The sequence below is a fragment of the Leucopleurus acutus genome (genome assembly GCF_964270905.1).
Source record: "Leucopleurus acutus genome assembly, chromosome: 17".
NCBI lineage: Eukaryota > Metazoa > Chordata > Mammalia > Artiodactyla > Delphinidae > Leucopleurus > Leucopleurus acutus.
Window position 1 is genome coordinate 15332317 of NC_139159.1, and position 21414 is coordinate 15353730.

Here is a 21414-nt window from a genome sequence, read left to right on the forward strand (position 1 = left end):
AGAGGGTGTAATCCCAGTGTTTAAAGATAAGTGTTTTTCATACAACAGAGCCAATAAACACAAGCCAACTCTTCATCTGGTGCTCAAAGGAGAAGAAACAATCTGTTCCTAAACTGGAGGAAAATCTGGCTGTGTTGGGATTACTAGACACTGGATCTCTAGATACTGTATATGTATATACTGTACCTTATGGGTAATTTAAGGGTTCACTTTAAACATCATCATTTAGAACCCAATCCCTAAATAAGACCTGACTCATTCTTTAAGCCTTAGCACAAATGTCCTTTCTTCTCATTTTCTCTGTCCTGGAGTCAGTCTTCCTCTGTGCTCCCATAAATACCTCCTGTTCCCTAAGTAATTTGTTTTACGTATTTATTTTTATTTTATTTTATTTTATTTTTGTTTTTGGCCACGCTGCACGGCATGTGGGATTTTAGTTCCCTGACCAGTGATGGAACCTGGGCCCTCAGCAGTGGAAGCTTGGAGTCCTAATTCCCTGGACCTCCAGGGAATTCCCTCCCTAAGTAATTTGTATGTATCTGTATTATAACACTGAACTGTAATTATTTATTTAATTTTCAGGCTCTCTCCATTAGGCAATGAGCCATTCAAGGATAAAGGCATAATTTACTGATCCAGCATCTGTGTCTTTCCCACGACCGAGCCTAAGTATAAACATTTAACAAGAGTTTACTGATGGAATGGATAAAGTCCCACCTCTCACTTTAGACCACTCTCTTTTCTTTGAAATGATCGGTGAACTGCCACTGAAACTTTCAGTTAATGCCTATGGTTTAACATTTCAATGAATTTTAATTCTTCCGGTACTCATTTTCTTTTTTCAACTCGATTTAAGCTGGTTCAGGGCAGGATCTATATGCTTACCCCATTCTGAAAACAAAATAATATTTGCTAGTGGATTGATTGCAAATTTGAGTGTGATGTGTTAAGAACAGAGAGAAATTAATCAAATTAATTTTTTCTTAGTCAGAGATTTTTTATGCCTGCTTGTCCAAAGTTATAAAGGCACTGCTATAGAGTGAATGTTTCTATCCCTCTCAAATTCATATGTTGAAACCTAATCTCCAATGTAATGGTATTTGGAGGTGTGGCCTCTGGGAGGCGATTAGGTCATGAGGGTGGAGTGCTCATGAATGGAATTAGTGCCCTTATAAAAGAGACCCCAGAGTGTTCCCTCAACCCTTCCATCATATGAAGACACAGTGAGAAGATGGCCATCTATGAACCAGGGAATGACCCATACAAGACACCAGATCTGCCAGTGCCTTGATCTTGGATTTCCCAGTTTCCAGAACTTGAGATATAAATTTCTGTTGTTTATAAGCCACCTGGTCTATGGTATTATGCTATAACCGTCTGAAAAGTTTAAGACAAGCTCCAAATATGGTTCCACTTTGAATAGGGATCATCTCTCCTTATTTCAACAGAGTTCGTATTCAAAACTGAGCTACACCAATCTTGATATTATTGTCTGGAGTTGCCTAATCTGTGTCCTTTGCCTAGAATGTTCTTTCTTGCTGGTTGGTTGCTCTCTCACCAGCTGTGCCCTGTGCTGCTCCCTACCCCTTCATCATTTGCTCTTTCTTCCATGATCCAGTTTATTTTTTTCTTGCTAAGACTTTTTTCATTTGTTAAGAATGTAAGTTAAAAGTTCCAAATACATATTTGTCCAATGAATGAATGTCAAGGTACCACAGGTATCACTCAAAAAGCAGAAAATAGCTAAGCTAATCTGACCCTGTATTCAATTGCTCTATCTGTGGTGAAAAACATTAAGGAGGAAGTAATAGATACTTGGTTACTTAAAAGTTAACCAAACTTAAGTAAGTCTAGTATTCAAGATATTGATTATTCTGGAGCCTATGAAAGGCATTTGGGTCTTATTTACCAGGAATTTTCTGAAGACCTCAATTTCTTAGAATTCTAAGCAATAGTTCTTTTAAAAACAATTGTAGTTTATCACACACCTTTGAAACTTTACTCCGCATAACTGTAAGAAACTTTAGAAAATATTTTATTTCCCTTCTCCTACATTTTTGAAAGTGAAATAGAAAGTTTAACCAATAAAATTGTGCTAAGAAGTTTGAGACTAAGCAAAAGGAAGGTCTCTATCCTGGTGAGTGTCACAGTGAGATGGATGGGAATGTTGGTGGGTGGATGTTTACTTGTTCCTTAGTTTTGGGCCTGAACACTCAAGGCTGAGTCCATTTAGAGATACCAGAGAACCCAGATGTTTGCCTAAAAGCCAAGGAAGAATTGGGAGGGGATTGAAGGACTGAAGTAGGAAGTATGGGTTTCTCCCTCTGTGTCCCTCTTTCTGTTTCCCTTGTTTTGTTTTGATAGATTTTTTTTTTTTTGTCCATCTCTTAATCCCTCCACATTTCCTTTCTCTCTTGCACCCACAAACCACCAAGATTTGGAACCTAAAATGAGAGTTTAAAAAATTACTAGCTATAATAATTTTTTAAAACACTTTATATTTTCTGATACACTTTTTCATTTATTCCTCTAATATAATATTTTGTTGCTCAGCTTGATTTTAAAGAAAAATTATTCTGACCTTCTTTGCTTACTATTTTTAAATGGTCTAAATGAATCAATAGCCTGAAAATGTGCTTTTCTTTGACCTAGAAACCTTGCTTCCTGGAACTTGTATTAAGGAAATAATTAAACAGGTGTGTAAGAACAGTTGTATAAGGCTGTTTATTCTAGAACTGTTCACCATATTGAAAAATTTGTACACAACCTATATGTCAATAATAATGCTCATTAAATAAATTTAGGTATATTCATGCAATGAAAGGTTATGCAGCCATTGAAATTCATTATGTAGATAAATATTTATTTCCATAGAATATATTTATGCTATATAGTTAAATGATCAAAGCAGTTTATCAAATGATGTGTATCATGGTCTCTGTTTTACATAAATATACGTACACACACATACATGAAGAAAACACTGGAAGAAAACATGATAGAAATTTAATACATTGTATGGTGGTTATCTCTGGTGATGGGATTGTGAGTGATTTTTCTTTTTTGCTCACATGTAATTTCTAATTTTTCTAGAACTAGAAAAACTGTTACTTCTATAATGAAAATACTATAACCAACAAAATTAGGTGCTTATTATAGGTGATAGTTGACTAAGCTGTACCGAAAATGGCATCCCTTTTTGTTCTCATTACTTTTATAAGCCTGTTCTCTTACTCCCTTTCTTTTTCCCTTCTTTGTCCCTTCTCAATTAAAGAAGGTCTCGTGTGCTGGGGAAACCACTGGAGAGTCACTTGTTGAGGCCTCTGGAGCCCAAACGTGCCTTAAAGTAAAAAGCAGATAAAATGAAAAATTCACTGCTCCAGGGATCTGTTCTCTGATGGAAATATTCCTTAGACTGCCAGGATTTTCTTTCACTCTGTTTGATTTTAATGGTTTTCAGCTTCAAGATGGCTGGCGAGGATAGACTTCCAAAGGATTTAATGCAATGTAGCCTCCCACCTGGACACTCAGTGACTAGGAGAGTGGGCATTTTTGAGGCGGTATGCACAGAAGCAAAGTCAACCGGAATTTGAGACAGTTTCCCAGTGCCTCTAATGATCTTCCCCTGACCTCTTTGTTTTTTCCAGACAGACAACACCTTGCCCTGAATCATCCTGATAATTCTGTATTTGGCACTTTACATATTTCCAGAATGCATGCCGAGAATTCCTGCATCCTGTTCTTTGTCAGTGGCAATGCCAGGGTCTGGCTTGGACGGTGGTAGCTATAGGCGCCACTGCAGGAGAGAAGCCATCACTCCACGAGACAAGTGAACTTCTCATATCTTCTAATATCCGGAGCCTGAATGTGAGGTTAAAGGAACCCCGGAGAGGATCAGGGCCTGGTAATTGCACGTGCTATTTTTAGCTCCTGTGTTTGGTCCCGGTGATCTGGGGGAACACTCATCCTCTCTGTGCATTGGTTTGCGATGGACAAAATGAACGGTGTGGTATTGTAGGCAGGGGAGCTGCTTAAAGGCCAAGGAAAGAATGCCACAAACATAGTATTCTCAACACAGCTAACAATGATGGGGGTGGGATGCCAGAATTCTTTCCTAGATCTTATCTCTGACTTGGTGTGCCTCCCTGAGCACTTAAGCTGTTTCTGTGGCCTTAGCTTTCTCATGCAGAGACAGGTAATAATACTCTGTTCTCTCTCCTTTCATTAGATGGGCACTGTGAGGATAAAATAGCAAGTTAATGAGATTTAAAATAGGAAGAAAATGTTTTTGAAGCCTTTAATGTACTCTGAGATTTTCAGATCCTGATTAAATAGAAGTTATTGTTTCGAGAAAAATGTGTACAGTTCATATTGTGTCCATACTCTTTCCTCGAATGCTGTAGTTATTTGACAATTTCTTTTCCCTTTCTGCACAAATTTGGAGGAAAAATGGAGGCAAAGTAAGAAAAATAAGTACAAGAAAGCCTGAAATGAAAGTTTGGGCAGTCGCGTTAAGCCTCGGACCCATATTCTGATTGGAACTAGCATGAAAACCCCCCTCTGACAGATTTGGAACAGTGCATTTAATAGGGTGACTAAAGCGTCTGCCCTGGCAAGGACGTTTCTCACATGGAGACATAGTGTAATTTTATCTTGGGAAAGCACTGAGAACATACTTCTTGAACAGTTACGATACTGAAGACATTTCCTGGAAAACCACTGGCCTTTGCCTGGGACAGTTGCATCACACAGAAATGTTTGTGGTTCAGGTTTATAAGCAACACAGGATCTGAAGCCAATGGACAACTTCTGCTCGGTACAACCAGGTGCCAGATCTAAAATATTAGGCATTTTCCTATTTGTACTTTAGAAAAAAGTTGTCCAAGTTGTGCAGGATTCCTACCTCCCTAATAAGCCAACCAATCAAAACAATAAAGTACCTTCTGAAGAAAACAAATTTATTTCGCTGATTTAGACTTTTGACGACATACTCTCTTGTGTGCCTTTTTTTTTTTTTTTTTTGGCCATGCCTCACGGCTTGAGGGATCTTAGTCCCCTGACCAGGGATTGAACCAGCGCCACGCTCGGCACTGGAAGCAGGGAGCCTTAACCACTGGACCGCCAGGGAATACACTCTTGTGTACATTTCTTTTCTTTTGCCCTAAAACTGCATCTAGAAAGGAGGGAAATGGCCAAGAAATGTTCACGTATGTTCACATATTTGGCTTAGAGCATGGACTCTGAGGAAAAGTGTTCTTTTCTAAATATCATAAAACTATGTTCATTCTGGAAGAGCAAACAAGACTAATAATGATTACCTGCTGCAGAGGAAGGGGAAGTGGGAGGGAGACTTCACCTTTTCATAGTTTGTGATGTTTGCACAAATGTTAATCACCCACCCCCAAATTAAAATACTACTTAAAAAAAAAATGTTTACCTATGGGGAAAGAAATTGGCAGTGAAGAAGGAGTAGCTGGAGATTCTTTTGTTTAACGGAACCATTCTGATGTTTCTGCATTTTTGCCATGCATATAAATATATAAGTAAATAAAAACGAATGTATATTCATAATTAAAAAGAACAAACAACAGGAAAAAACAAAAACCTCTGTATTTCTTACTCCCGGAAAAAGAATGGATGTTACTTCTTGTTACTTCCTTACACACTTGAGAGTTTTTTTGCCTGTGCCACAGAGCTACTCCAGGATTGTGGGATGAAGAGAGAGGCCAAAGTTTGTTTAAAGTCCAAGCCAAATGGTGATTTCCCTGGACAGCTTTCTCTGTACAGACATAACAGGGTTACACATTCCCTGTGAAAAAGCTACAGACAGATTACACCAGTCAACAGATCACCCTGCACGGAAACTGTAAAATCATTTTAACACTTACTTCAGATATTATTACATGTGACAAAGTATTTGAAAGATCAACCAAATAAACTGTTCCTAGGAAATGTTTCCAATAGAATACTTCTTGAATAATGTTCCTTTTCTTAGGTCACAGGGAACTGAATTAAGATACTAAAACATAAAGTAAGGAGTGAAAACCTACATTCTTAGCTGAATATGTTTGTAGAAACCTCTAGCTACGATAATATTTCTCAATCTTTTTTTGGCATATAGAAAAACTGAAATAGATTGTCTACTTTACATGGCAGAGAATACATATGTGGGTTTTATAAATGTGACAAGATTCCAAATTTGACAGTATGTATCTGTGTAACATGAATCCATTCTTTCAGTCATCAGTCATTTCTTTTACTATGCGTGAGCTCTGTATGAGATGCTCTGATGATCTAGAAATAATAAGACCCCATTGGACATGGGGAGGCTGATGGGAAAATCAGAGACCACAGGCTGGTGTGACCAGGAAGGTGTAAGTACTGTAAGAACAGGTGTCCTCTAGAGAAGCGGTCCCCAACATTTTTGGCACCAGGGACCGGTTTGGTGGAAGACAATTTTTCCACTAACTGGGTTGGGGTGGGAGTGGGGGTTGGTCCAGGCAGTAATGCCAGCAATGGGGAGCAATGGGGGGCGGCAGATGAAGCTTCACTCGCTCCCCCGCCGCTCACTTCCTGCTGTGCTTCCCAGTTCCATACTGGGCTGTGGCCCAGGGGTTGGGGACCCCTGCTCTAGAGTCAGGAAGGAAAATAACACCTCTCCTGGAGCAATGCATACAAAGCCCTTAACCCAAACCTGACACATCATAAAGGATTACTAGGTATTAGCTATTGTAAAGAAGGTAGCAGAGTTATAGAGTATTTGGGGAGTATCTCAGAAGAGTATGTAACTCAGTCTGAAACTGGGGGAGAGAGAAGGAGAGAGAGGGGGAGAGAGGAAATACTAAAAAGATGTACTTTAAAAGCTAGTTGATAGTTTCTAGAACTGTATTAAGTTCGTAAACAATAAGTTGATGATCTTCAATCAAAGGAAGGCTGGATTTTGTCACGAGCTTGAGTTAAAGTAGGGACGCACCACCTACTATACCAGAACGAAAGGAACCAAGGCTTCCCGCTTCTGTCCCCTATCGACATTTTAGACGGGATAGTTCTTTGTTGTGAGGGCCGTGCTGTGTATTGTAGTGTTTAGCAGCCTCCCTTGCCTCTACCCACTAGATGCCAGAGTCAGCCTCCTGGTTGTGACGACCAAAAACGCGTCCAGCCATTGCCAAATGTTCCCTGGGGGTCAAAATCGCCCCCGATTAAGAACCGTGGCCTGGGATAGGGAGGGTGGGAGGGAGGGAGACGCAAGAGGGAAGACATGTGGGAACATATGTATATGTATAACTGATTCACTTTGTCATAAAGCAGAAACGAACTCACCATTGTAAAGTAATTATACCCCAATAAAGATGTTAAAAAAAAAAAAGAAAAGAACCGTGGCCTTAGACCAAGATAATTCCATTAAGTGTTTTAAAAGTTTCTTAAGCTATGAAGCTGCAGATGGAAAATTAAGATTGATAGAGAACCAACTTAAATATTTTGCTCTTATTTCGATTGCTGCTAAATGTATTGTGACGAAAACTATCAAATTAACTTGTCTAGAGACTGGTTTATCCTCATTTCCATTTGCCAGTCATAACAGGGTCTGAGACATAATCCAGGAAAGTGGCTCAAATTTGACATGGGCACCACTTACTCAGAAACGTGAGAGCCATACTAGTTTCTCAATACCTCTATTAACTTAAGCTTTCTTGGCAGAAACTATAAAATAGGGGTTTTCAGCCATCAAGGCCATTAACAAATTATATACCATGGAGGCTATGCCAATTTATTTTCTCACACAGTATGAGAGTGATTCCTTCCCTATTTCTCTGATGGGTTAAAAATAACTCAGTGTTTTTAAAATTTGCTTTTCTTTAACTACAAGTGAAGATGAGTACATTTTCCTATGTTTAAACCAATGACTTTTTGGCCAACCCAATATGTCTTTCTCTGTGAACAACTTTTTCACATCTTGAGGGATGTTTCTTCTTCCTCCCTCCCCTCTTTTCTTCCTTCCTCACTTATTTTTCTGTCTCTGTCTCTCCTTTCTAAAGACTCTTTAAAATTAGCCTTTTTTTCTATCATATCTGCTGCAAATAGTTTTTTCTAAGTTTGTTTTTGCTTTTCAACTTTGCTTATGGTAACTTTCCACATAGAAATGTTTAATATATGTAGTCAAATGTATTCCCTTTTTTCTCTATGGATTTTGTCTTATGTTTAGAAAGCCCACCCTTACTTTGAGATGAAAAAGAAAAAAATTCTTCCATGTTTTCTTCTAGTACTGTCTTATTTTCATCTTTAAATCTTTGAGCTAGCTGGATTTTGTTTTTGAATAAGGAGCGAGGTAGGAATCCAAGTTTTATTTTTTTCCATATGGTTAGCCAAGTGTTCCAACACCATTTATTTTCCCTCCAAATAAAACTATTACCTTTACTTACACTAAATATTCATATTTAGGATTATCTCAGAAGTCTTAATTCTTTTCCATTTATCTCTGTCTGTTCACATATTGGTAACAAACTATTCATAACAGGTTTTAATATATGCTTTTTTATTTATTAATATTTTATTTCTATGTATTTATCAATATCTCCTTCTAAGTATACGTGATTTTTTTTTTTTTTTGGCTGCACTGGGTCGTCATTGCTGCATGCAGGATTTCTCTAGTTGCGGAGAGCAGGGGCTACTTTTCTTTGCAGGGGGTGGGCTTCTCACTGCAGTGGCTTCTCTTGTTGCAAAACACAGGCTCTAGGCACGCGGGCTTCAGTAGTTGCAGCTCACGGGCTCTAGAGCGCAGGCTCAGTAGTTGTGGCACACGGGCTTAGTTGCTCCGCGGCATGTGGGATCTTCCCGGACCAGGGATCGAACCCGTGTCCCCTGCATTGGCAGGCGGATTCTTAACCACTGCACCACCAGGGGAGCCTTATATATGATTTTATGTATATGTACATTCCTTCAGATATAGTAATAATGGTACAGAGTGTTAGGATACAACCATTTTTGTAGTGGGAAAATTTTGACCCATTATTTTGAGAATCCCAACTTAAGCCACTGACTGTTCAGCTAGTTTCTTATTTATTTATTTATTTTTAAATATTTATTGATTGATTTGGTTGCACTGGGTGTTAGTTGCGGCAGGTGGGCTCCTTAGTTGCGGCACACGGGCTCCTTAGTTGTGGCATGCGTGTGGGATCTAGTTCCTTGACCAGGGATCAAACCCGGGCCCCCTGCATTGGGAGCACGGAGTCCTATCCACTGTGCCACCAGGGAAGTCCCCAGCTAGTTTCTTATTGTCTTTCAAACTCTGAACACGATTTAACCCTTAACACTCAATGTGTCTTCATTTATCATTTCACGTGTCACCTCAAGAGCTTGACACAAATGGCAGTTTACTGACTACAGTGGGGATGAGTCCAGCTGTGACGGGATCCAGATAGTGACTGTAAGGAGACGGAAGTCAAGTGAGGTGTGTCGCCCAGGGAGCTGCAGTGGCGAAGCTTTTGTAGCAAGTGGTCTTGGGAGAGGCCCAATCCCCCAAGCCTGTCGATTATGGGGACCACAGGAACAAAATTGTCAGGTAACGCAAAGGTTTGATTGCATCAGAAGAAAAACTCCAGACCTGACAAACAGGATCCTAGACCCAATTCAAACTCAACAGAGCAAGGAGTACCGGGCCCTCAGGCAAGTGCCAGACTTGAGTTCACTGAATAGTCTAAGGCACTCTTAACAAAAGGAGAGGCTGGTTGCCTTTAAGGAAGGCTGCTAGAAAACCACAAATGTATGCCATGAATTTCCCTCGCCTTCCCAAAAGAGACCTATTCAGAAACACTTGCTACTGGTCTCATGAGTTTAGAGGCCTTTGTAGATCAGGATACTGTGTGGAACCTGTAGGAAATCTATATGGATGATCCTGGAAATTTAGGAGCAAGTCCATGCCTCCTGAAACCATTCCCTTTTTCATATGAGAGAGCTCCGGACTTGCTACGAGGCTCACGGGTTGCTTGTAGTGAGGGCGTGACCTGCCAGGGTCCATTTTTGCGTGTGCTAACATCAAATGGATTCCAGATCTGCCACTTACTAGCCATGTTATGATGAGCAGTCCCTTAATTTCTCTAAACCCCAGTTTCCCTGTTTCGTAAACGGGTTTTACAAAATCCATAGGTATATCTCCTAGGGTTGCTGTGAGGATTAAATGAACAAGGACATATCATGTACTTAAACTTGAACAGGCACATAGTAACTTCTCAATAAATGTTAAGGGTTGTTATTGCTATTATCATTATTACTGCAACCATTTTGTTTAAAGATCAGGATTCTACAGGGTACAAGCAGAACACAACTATTTATTTCCCCTACTGCCCATTCAAACGCACTCTGTAGGGCTAGCCTTCCTTTTCCCTTGGGTGAAATCTACAGTAAGTCTGAGGATGCCCCGCAACACTCTCAGACACTATAATCTGTCATGCGTAGTTGCAGAATAGCCATACTTCAGTTTCATGAACAAGCTGTTTGAATGTAAAGTTTGACTTCATCTAACTGAATTGCTATCCCTTTCTAGATCAGAGCCAGTGGCTAGTTTGGTTTCTCCCAGTGAAGTATTGACAGATAATGAATACATATGGATCTGGTTAATAGGTAGCTGTGTTCAGTATTACAGCACATCCCAGAAACTGATTTCAGCATTATGGATCCTGAAAAATAGTGTGGATTTTCCTGAATGACAAACAGCAAGGATAGGATTTCTCCCTTACACTTCTCTCATACTAAAAGGAGGGCTGGCCTGGATCAGGATTTACAAACACTTTGGTTTGTCCCGATGAGCAGGAACTTGGAAAGAGCAAGTTTGTTTACAAAGAAGAGACATATAGATTCTGTCAGTGAGCTAATTATAGCAGAAATAGGAGATCAATCGATCAATCACCTTCATGGTGCAGCACAGGGGTAAAGAACGAGGGACACCTATCATCAGATGATTATATTTGTTTGTCCTGAGCAACATCCCACTCAGTGTGGCTGACTCCTATCCTCTAGGCTTCCTGTGTATCTTCATAATCAATTGGTATAACTAATAGAACTTGAGCATGCTTCTATGTCTTGCAATCAAAAGAAATTAATACAATCATATTGTCCTCAAATAACAATGATTTAATCTTTCTCATTCCTAATAGTTATGCCTCTTGGTTCTGTTTCTTGTCTTCAGGCATTAGTCAGAAATCCCAGAATTTTATTAAATAATATAGGTAATAGCAAGAATCCTTTTCTTGTTCCTGATATTAATGGAAATGCCTCTGGAGCATTTTTGGCATGCTTTATCCCTTTGAGACTCTGACAAAAGTTAACTATAAAAATGCACATACCTATAATTTTTTTCTTTCTTACAGTTTTTGGAGGCTAAAGCACTATAGACTACCAGGAAATTTTTGTGAATTTCATTACTAAGTATGAGGTTGGCTCTGGGTTTAAAATAATTTCTTTTTACTGTATTAATAAAGATTCTTTTTTTTTTTTTTTAACGTTTTACTTTTCTGTTTTTCTTTTTCTTTTGGCCATGCTGTGCGGCTTGCGGGATCTTAGTTCCCCGACCAGGGATTGAACCCAGGCCCTCAGCAGTGAAAGCTCAGAGTCCTAACCACTGGACCACCTAACCAGTCCTAACCACTGGAATTCCCAGTAAAGATTCTTTATAGTGTTAATTTAGAAATAAGAAAAAATATGAATTTCATCAAATATCTTTCATCATCAATCAATATATTTATATATTCTTTCTCTTTAGTCTTGCTGGTGCTGAATTATATTAATATGCTTATTAGTATCAAACCATCCTTGCACTCTTGGAATAAATTTTAGTTGGATTTGATATACAATATTTTTAATATTCTGTCAGATTTAATTTACTAGTGTTATACTAATGATCTAGCATTTGAATTTACTAAAAGATTATAGTGCATGTTAGAAATATTTTCAAATAAAAAGAATTTTAAGAAAATTATTTGTTGGGTAAATCTCAGTTGGCAAGAAAATAATATCAATCAAATCAACTGTTTTGTGAGCATTCTGGTAGGCATTAAGGAATACAGAAGTTCAGAAAATTACAGATCTGAAAGGAGCAGCTGATCAAACCCACTCATTTTACAGATTAGGAAGGCGGTTGCTCAGAGAGGTTAAGGGACTTGTGCAAGATCACAGTGCTTAATAGTGGCAACACTGGTTGTATAAACAAGTTGTATAAGCAAGTTGTTGAGGCTCAAAGAGAAAATCAGGGGAAAGACTTGTCTCATTTCCAATGGAACATTAATTCCATGGGAGAGTGAAAAGAGTGACTAGATCTGTTTCTGAAACAATGAAGGTTTTACAAAGAAATGATGTAAGCATTTTAATAAATTAAAGATGACTCATCTTTAAGGGATTAACAATATTATTGGGCTTGATATTCCCATAGCTTTCAGTTCCAACTCTCTCACTTTCTCTGTATGTATACTTGGACAGTTCTCCCCAGCACACACCAGGGAAGACTTCCTGCCAAGAATGGGCTAAATGCATTACCAATAGGGATGAAAGAAACACAGAACAAATGAAAGAGGCTTTGAGGACAGATATTTCAGAAAGTCTCTAACTTTTAAAACTATCTGGAAATATACCAACACATATGAAGGGCCCAGGCAAAGTAGAGGCTTCGCTTGCTTGCTGTTTGTGCATGTTCAGGCTGCGTGTCTTTTAACGTCTCAAACGGGGTCCTATGTATCTCCATCAACTTTGTGCTGAACCTATCCTCCTAACTGTTCCCTCCCTTTAACCTCGTTAACAGAGAGTCAGCTGGAGCTTGCAGAGCTGCTCAACACGTGGTGCCCAGCCAGTGCCTGACTTCACGTGTGGCCAAGGGCTGACTTTTGAGGACTGTGACAATAGGACTGAAACACCTTTGTTTGGATAAGCCAGTGAGAAACTCAGCCAAACTGGTTGTTTGGTGTCACATAGCAGAACAATCAGTTAGATGACTGAATTTTTTTCTCTCAACTGCTGTGTTGACACGACCTCAGATTCTAATCTAAAGGTACATTTTATTGAAGGCTTGCTACAAAGAGCACCGTTTAAAAAACTTTTTTTAACGATTAAGGGGCTGTTATATTTACTATTTATTTGAATCTCCAAACACTCTGCAGCAGATAGAGCAGTTAATATTATCCTAATTTAATGAAAGATAGACTTGATTGATTTGCTCCATCTCATAACTTTTGTTTGTTTTCCTTTTTCTTTCTTTCTTTTTTGTTTGTGCGTTTGTTTATTCATAGCTTTTTAGTGGTGGAGCTAGACCTCACCTGCCTGTCTCTCCCACAGTGCAGCACTGTCCCTCCTTTATGAGCATTTCTTTTCTAAAAATGTATACTTTCTGGAGAGAAAGTTGTATTTGTTAGGGTTTTACAGTCTTAAATACTTCCAAGTATTTGTGGACTACTGAAGCTTTCAATAAATAAATACTATATAAATTGTAAATACATTTTGGTGAGGAAATTTACTTACATGTATATTTGGAGGAACAGTGAAGAGAATTGAAATCTGTCTTTAAAATAATTTAATGGATATATGGAGTAGTCTGTAGAAATATTGATATGTAAATAGAAACCTAATCACTCAGAATTTAGGACATTTAAAAACTTTTTTCACTGTGGGAATTTTAAAACATATACAGAAGTAGAGAGAAGAGTATAATGAACCCATTACCCCACTTCAACAATTATCAACATATGACCAATCTTTTATCACCACCCTCTATGCCCCCCATCCCTTCCTTGGATTATTTTAAACTAAATCCCAGACATTATATCATTTCATTCATAATATTTCACTATGTGCCTCTAAAAGATAAGGACCCTTTTTCTTTTTTTTTTCCTTGGGTGCGCTGCACGGCATGCAGGATCTTAGTTCCCCAACCAGGGATCAAACCCATACCCCCTGTGGTGGAAGCATAGAGTCCGAACTACTGGACCGCCAGGGAATTCCCAAGGAGCCTTTTCCTTAAATCACAGTATTAGCACACTTTCACAATTCATCTAATACCCAGTTAGTTCTCAAAATTATCTGATTGCCCCCAAAATGTCCTTTATGGTTGGTTTGTTCAAATCAGGATTCAAACAAGATTCACACGTCAAATTTGCCTAGTATATCTTTAAATCTCTTTTAATCTAATTTCTGTCAAGAAAAATATTTAAATAACTGCCCCTGTCAGAATTCTCTGGCATTCGAGGGACTAGTTTCACTTATATATACCATACTTGATTTATTCTAAGGCAGGGTTAATTGTAAGATGCATTATTATTTTACGTAGCACCAAGAAATTTTAAATGCTGACAATTGTAATTTTTGGATGTCACCAACTGTAAAATATATTCCAATTTCAGAGATATAAAAATGGGGAAAATATGTCTTAAAATCAATGAAACATGGCAGTTGGAACACAGAGAGTTCACATGCCGTTTTTAATTTCAAATGGGGTGTGGAATAAGGCATATGAGATGCGCAAAAAGTTCCTTAGATAGGAATGGTTCACTTCTATCCCAGAGCAGACGCAGAATGAAGAGTGAGTTCTGTCCCCTGTTTTCCTGGCTAGTCATCTTGAACTCCTTTCTCCTCTGTGTGCTTTGACTTCAAGTTTGACAGAGAACCTGAATTTCTTAGAGTGTTTATACCACATTTACTATACATCAGGACTTTAACTTGTTACACAAATCATGGTCTCTGAGAAGGCAACAAAATGCTTATTCTTTTGATTACACTGACTTTAGGATGTTAGGTGAGCCCAATTTGAAAAGTACATATTCATAATGCCACTCTGGCCTTCAAAATGCTGGGCAGAATGCAGCTGCAGAGATCCTTTCTTCTTGGTTTGTGTCATCCTAGCTGAGTGCTAAATGGACAGTAAGATTCTTTACATCAGCTGGATGACACAAGGAGGAAAATTGGCCAAATTGGCCTCAAACATGGTAGTTCTGGTTTTTATGTCTTAACAATGTTGATGTCACAGATTAGTGCCTGATAAGATGAGCGTCCACTTCAAAGACTTTGGGCTTCAACCTGTTCTCTTTTGGTTAACAGAAGCCTCTTGATAAGGAAAGGCTAGGAGGGTAGGAAGGTGTATAATTGTAGCACAGGTCCTAGTATCGATGAAAATTTGTTTCTAAACTTTTTTGCCTCAGGTCACTGACAATTTTTGAAAGGCAAAAGACTTTGATTTCTCCCTGGAGAGATTCTAACCCATGCTGAAGAATTTTGCTTCTAGCTATCTGTGCTTATAAGAAGAATCTGAATTGTTTATGTACCAGATCTGAAGTTGCCCAAAGGCAACTTACTCCTAAGGCTCTCAGAAACCTGGGATATAGAAATTTTTTAAAAAGTAGAAATGTACTGCCCAATTCTTTGTTGTACAGGTGCCCTCTGAGGTACAGAAATAGGCTTGTTCTAGAATTAACTTTCTAAGTATCCAGGAAGTTCTAACGTGGAGAATGTAAAACCAGGGTTCCAGGTAAAACTGCAATTTACTGTTGCTCTTGTGTTTCTGCCTTGATTATTGAAAGGAATAAAATCTTTGAATTTCATCATAAGAACTTTGATTTAGCAGATTATTAATCAGATTTTCCTTTCCACCATTTAAATTTCAATGCTAATGTGTTTGAAATGTATTTGGAATGCTGCCCTAAACTTATCAATTTTTCATAAGTGACAAGAGAGAAAGACTTAACTGTAGTTTGCAGTAGCCTGCTATCCTGAGAATTTACATCAGCTACTTTGAGTTTGAACCTTGCTACTTACCAGGGAGAATTGTTAGTTAAGGGGAAAGAAAAAAATAATAATGTAAATAAAGTTCAATGAATACATGAGACGGGAGCATTAGAAATTTGAAAACAGACATTCTGGAAATGAATAAATGTGAAAAGGGAGAATTACATATAATATTCAGAAGCAGAAAGAATATAGTAGTGGATATACCTGAAACTAACACAACATTGTAAATCAACTATACTCCAATATAAAATAAAAATTAAATAAAGAGTATAGGAGTGGGTATATTTTCTTAGTAAAGTCAGCAATAAACACTATTCTTTGTCACAGTAGTAAAATAAAGTTCTGATCTTACATTGTCAATTAAAAAGAAAAAGTTCAAACCTCATGTATCTTTATTCTCTTCCAGTGCTTGTAATGTCATAGTCATCATTTCAACAGGGTCCTCAAGAATTTCCTGAAGAACAATTATGTTTATATCCTCTGTTTGTTCCGGCCCATAAATTTCCATAGATCTATGAACCTAGAAGTGAACTTCTTTTTCAGTAAATGTTTTATTGAAGTATATCTACAGAAAGGTTCAGCCAACTGATTTTTGTCAAGTGAACATACCCATAGAACCACCACTCAGATCAAGAAATAGGTTACGACCAATACCATAGAAAGCCCCCTGGCACCACCACTTAGTCATGCCTCACTCCAAAGCTAACTACTATTCTGACTTCTTTCATCATAGCTTTGCCTGTTTCTGATCCTTATAAAAATGTGATCAAAAGTATGTATTATTATGAATCTCATTTTCATTCAACATTAGTATTTGTGAAAATCAGTCCTATTGTTGTAGCCTGTACATCCTCATTGCTGTATTCTACTGTATGAAAATACTATAATATGTGTATCCATTCATAATATAGCTATCCATCAAATATTAATGAACATTTGAATTGTTTTGAGTTTTGAGCTATTATGAAGGGTCCTGCTATGAACATTTGTGTACGTGACTTTTAGTGCACGTGTGTAAGTTTTCCTTGGCTATACAGTGAAAAATGGAGGATTTGAGAAGTTCAACTTTAGTAGATATTGTCAGACAGTTTTTCAAAGTTGTTATACACATTTACACTTGCACCAGCGGTGTATGAAAATTGAAATTACTTCACATCTTGCCAACATTTGGTATTGTCAGTCTTACTAATTTTAGCTCTTTTGGTCGGTGTGCAGTGGTTTTAATTTGCATTTTCCTGGTGATTAATAAAATTGAGCATCTTGTCGTATGTTGATTGACTGGGTATCCTTTTTATAATGCCAATGTAAGTCTTTTGCCCATTGTCCCATTGAGCAGTCTGCTTTCTCCTACTGACTAGTTGGAATGCTTCATATATACAGATATGATTCTTTGGTTGAATATTTGTATTACTAATAGCTTTTTCACTTGGTAGTTTTCCTTTTCACTCTTTTAATGAAAATAAATTCTTATTTTAATATAGTCCAACTTATAGACTCTTTATGATGAGTGCTTTTTATGTCCTGTTTAGGAAATTGTTGCCTGCCTTAAACTAATGAAAATATTCTCATCTATCTTCTTTCTAGGAGTGTTATTGTTTCATGTTTGGAATTAAAATTCATCTGCTATTAATTTTGGGTATGGTGAGAGATTAGATTCAATTTTCGTTTTTTTCCCATATGGATATCAATTAACTTGGCATTATTTGAAAAGACCACTTCTTTTCCCATGACACTGCAGTGGTTCTGTTTCTAACCTCTGTTCTGTTCCACTGGTCTATTTGTCTATTTTTGTACCAAAGACACACTAATCAATTATTGCAGTTTTATAAGTCCATTATCCATTAACTTTGTTCTTCTGCATAATTATCTTTGCTATTGTTGGTCCTTTGACTTTCCAAATAAATTTTAGAATCAAGTAATACATTTCCATTAAAAAAAAAACCTGCTGCAATTGGTATTGGATTTACAATGAATATCTTAGATCAATTTGGGAAGAACTACATCTTTACAATATTGTCTTCCAATCCACAAATATGGCATATTTCTCTGTGTACTTAGATTTTATTTATTTTTCTTTCAATACAGTTCTGTGGTTTTGTATGAAGGTGTTTTGTATTTCATTAGATTTATTCCTAGGTAGCATGAATTTTTAAATGCTAAGTGATATTTTTGTATTGAAATATAATTGACACATTATATTAGTTTCAGGTGTACAATGCAATGATTCAATATTTGTATATACTGCAAAATGATCACCACACTGAACAGTTAACATCCATCACCACATATAGTTACAAAATTTTTTTTCTGTGATGAGAACTTTCTAGATTCACTCTGCTAGTTATTTTTAAATATGCAATACAGATTATCAACTATAGTCACCCATGTCGTGTAGTATATCCCTATGACTTGTTCATTTTATAACTGGAAATTTGTGCATTGTGATCCCCTTCACCCATTTTTCTCACCTTCCCCTCACATCTCAGGCAACCACCAATCTGTTCTCTATATCCATGAGCTCATTTTTTCTTCTTAAAATTCCACATACAAGTGAGATCACATGGTATTTATCTTTTTCTGTGTGACTTATTTCACTTAGCATAATGCCCTCAAGGTCCAACCACATTGTCACAAATGGCAAGATTTCATTCTTTTTTATGGCTGAATAATATTCCCTTGTATATATGTATCACATTTTCTTTATTCATTCATCAATTGATGGACATTTAGGTTGTTGCCATGTCTTGGCTATTGTAAATAATGCTGTAATAAATATGGGGGTGTATATATCTTTTTTAAAAATTAAGATTATGTTTTATTTGTACATGTTACTTGATCAACATGATTCTTTGTGCCTCATTTCAAGTGAACAACAGTTTCCAATCATAATTGTCATTTGAACCTTTTTTTTTAACATCTTTATGGAGTATAATTGCTTTACAATGTTGTATTAGTTTCTGCTGTATAACAAAGTGAATCAGCTATACGTATACATATATCCCCATAGCCCCTCCCTCTTGCGTCTCCTCCCTCCCACCCTCCCTATCCCACCCCTCTAGGTGGTCGCAAAGCATGAGCTGATCTCCCTGTGCTATGCGGCTGCTTCCCACTAGCTATCTAGTTTACATTTGGTAGTGTATATATGTCAATGCTACTCTCTCACTTGGTCCCAGCTTACCCTTCCCCCTCCCCATGTCCTCAAGGTCATTCTCTACGTCTGTGTCTTTATTCCTGTCCTGACCGTAGATTCATCAGAACCATTTTTTTTTTAGATTCCACATATATGTGTTAGCATATGGTATTTGTTTTTCCTGACTTACTTCACTCTGTATGACAGAGTCTAGGTCCATCCATCTCACTGCAAATAACTCAGTTTCATTTCTTTTTATGGCTGAGTAATATTCCATTGTATATATGTGCCACATCTTCTTTATCCATTCATCTGTCGATGGACATGTAGGTTGCTTCCATGTCTTGGCTATTGTAAATAGCAAGGCAATGAACATTGTGGTACATGTCTCTCTTTTTTTTTTAATATAAATTTATTTATTTATTTATTTGGCTGCATTGGGTCTTCGTTGCTACTCACGGGGGCGAACAGGGGCTACTCTTTGTTGTGGTGCGCGAGTTTCTCATTGCAGTGGCTTCTCTCATTGTGGAGCACAGGTTCTAGGCACGCAGGCTTTAGTAGTTGTGGCATGTGGGCTCAGTAGTTGTGGCTTGCGGGCTCTAAAGCGCAGGCTCAGTAGTTGTGGCGCACGGGCTTAGTTGCTCTGTGGCATGTGGGATATTCCCAGACCAGGGCTTGAACCTGTGTCCCCTGCAATGGCAGGTGGATTCTTAACCACTGCGCCACCAGGGAAGTCCTTACATGTCTCTTTTTGAATTATGGTTTTCTCAGGGTGTATGCCCAGTAGTGAGATTGCTGGGTCATATGGTAGTTCTCTTTTTAGTCTTTTAAGGATCCTCCATAGTGGCTGTATCAACTTACATTCCCACCAACAGTGCAAGAGGGTTCCCTTTTCTCCACACCCTCTCCAGCATTTATTGTTTGTAGATTTTTTGATGATGGCCATTCTGACCGGTGTGAGGTGATAGCTCATTGTGGTTTTGATTTGCATTTCTCTAATGATTAGTGATGTTCAGCATCCTTTCATGTGTTTGTTGGCAATCTGTATATTTTCTTTGGAGAAATGTCGATTTAAGTCTTCTGCCCACTTTTGGATTAGGTTGTTTTATTGATATTGAGCTGCATGAGCTGCTTGTATATTTTGGAGGTTAATCCTTTGTCAGTTGCTTTGTTTGCAAATATTTTCTCCCATTCTGAGGGTTGTCTTTTTGTCTTGTTTATGGTTTCCTTTGCTGTGCAAAAGCTTTTAAGTTTCATCAGGTCCCATTTGTTTATTTTTGTTTTTATTTCCGTTTCTCTAGGAAGTGGGTCAGAAAGGATCTTGCTGTGATTTATGTCATAGAGTGTTCTGCCTATGTTTTCCTCTAAGAGTTGTATAGTGTCTGGCCTTACATGTAGGTCTTTAATCCATTTTGAGTTTATTTTTGTGTATGGTGTTAGGGAGTGTCCTAATTTCATTCTTTTACATGTAGCTGTCCAGCTTTCCCAGCACCACTTATTGAAGAGGCTGTCTTTTGTACATTTTGTACATTCTTGCCTCCTTTATCAAAGATAAGGTGACCATATGTGCATGGGTTTATCTCTGGGCTTTCTATCCCTTTCCATTGATCTATATTTCTGTTTTTGTGTTAGTACCATACTGTCTTGATTACTGTAGCTTTGAAGTAACTCTGAAGTCTGGGACCCTGATTCCCCAGCTCCGTTCTTCTGTCTCAGGATTGCTTTGGCTGAGCAAATCCTGGGGTCTTTTGTGTTTCCATACAAATTGTGAAATTTTTTGTTCTAGTTCTGTGAAAAACATCACTGGTAGTTTGATAGGGATTGCATTGAATCTGTAGATTGCTTTGCGTAGTAGAGTCATTTTCACAATGTTGATTCTCCCAATCCAAGAACATGGTATATCTCTCCATCTGTTTGTATCATCTTTAATTTCTTTCATCAGTGTCTTATAGTTTTCTGCATACAGGTCTTTTGTCTCCTTAGGTAGGTTTATTCCTAGGTATTTTATTTTTTGTTGCAATGGTAAATGGGAGTGTTTCCTTAATTTCTCTTTCAGATTTTTCATCATTAGTGTATAGGAATGCAAGAGATTTCTGTGCATTAATTTTGTATCCTGCTACTTTACCAAATTCATTGATTAGCTCTAGTAGTTTTCTGGTAGCATCTTTAGGATTCTCTATGTATAGTATCATGTCATCTGCAAACAGTGACAGTTTTACTTCTTCTCTTCCAATTTAGATTCCTTTTTTTTTTTTTTTTAACATCTTTATTGGGGTATAATTGCTTTACAATGGTGTGTTAGTTTCTGCTTTATAACAAAGTGAATCAGTCATACATAAACATATGTTCCCATATGTCTTCCCTGTTGCGTCTCCCTCCCTCCCACCCTCCCTATCCCACCCCTCCAGGCTGTCACAAAGCACCGAGCCAATATCCCTGTGCCATGCGGCTGCTTCCCACTAGCTATCTACCTTACTACGTTTGTTAGTGTGTATATGCCCATGACTCTCTCTCGCTCTGTCACA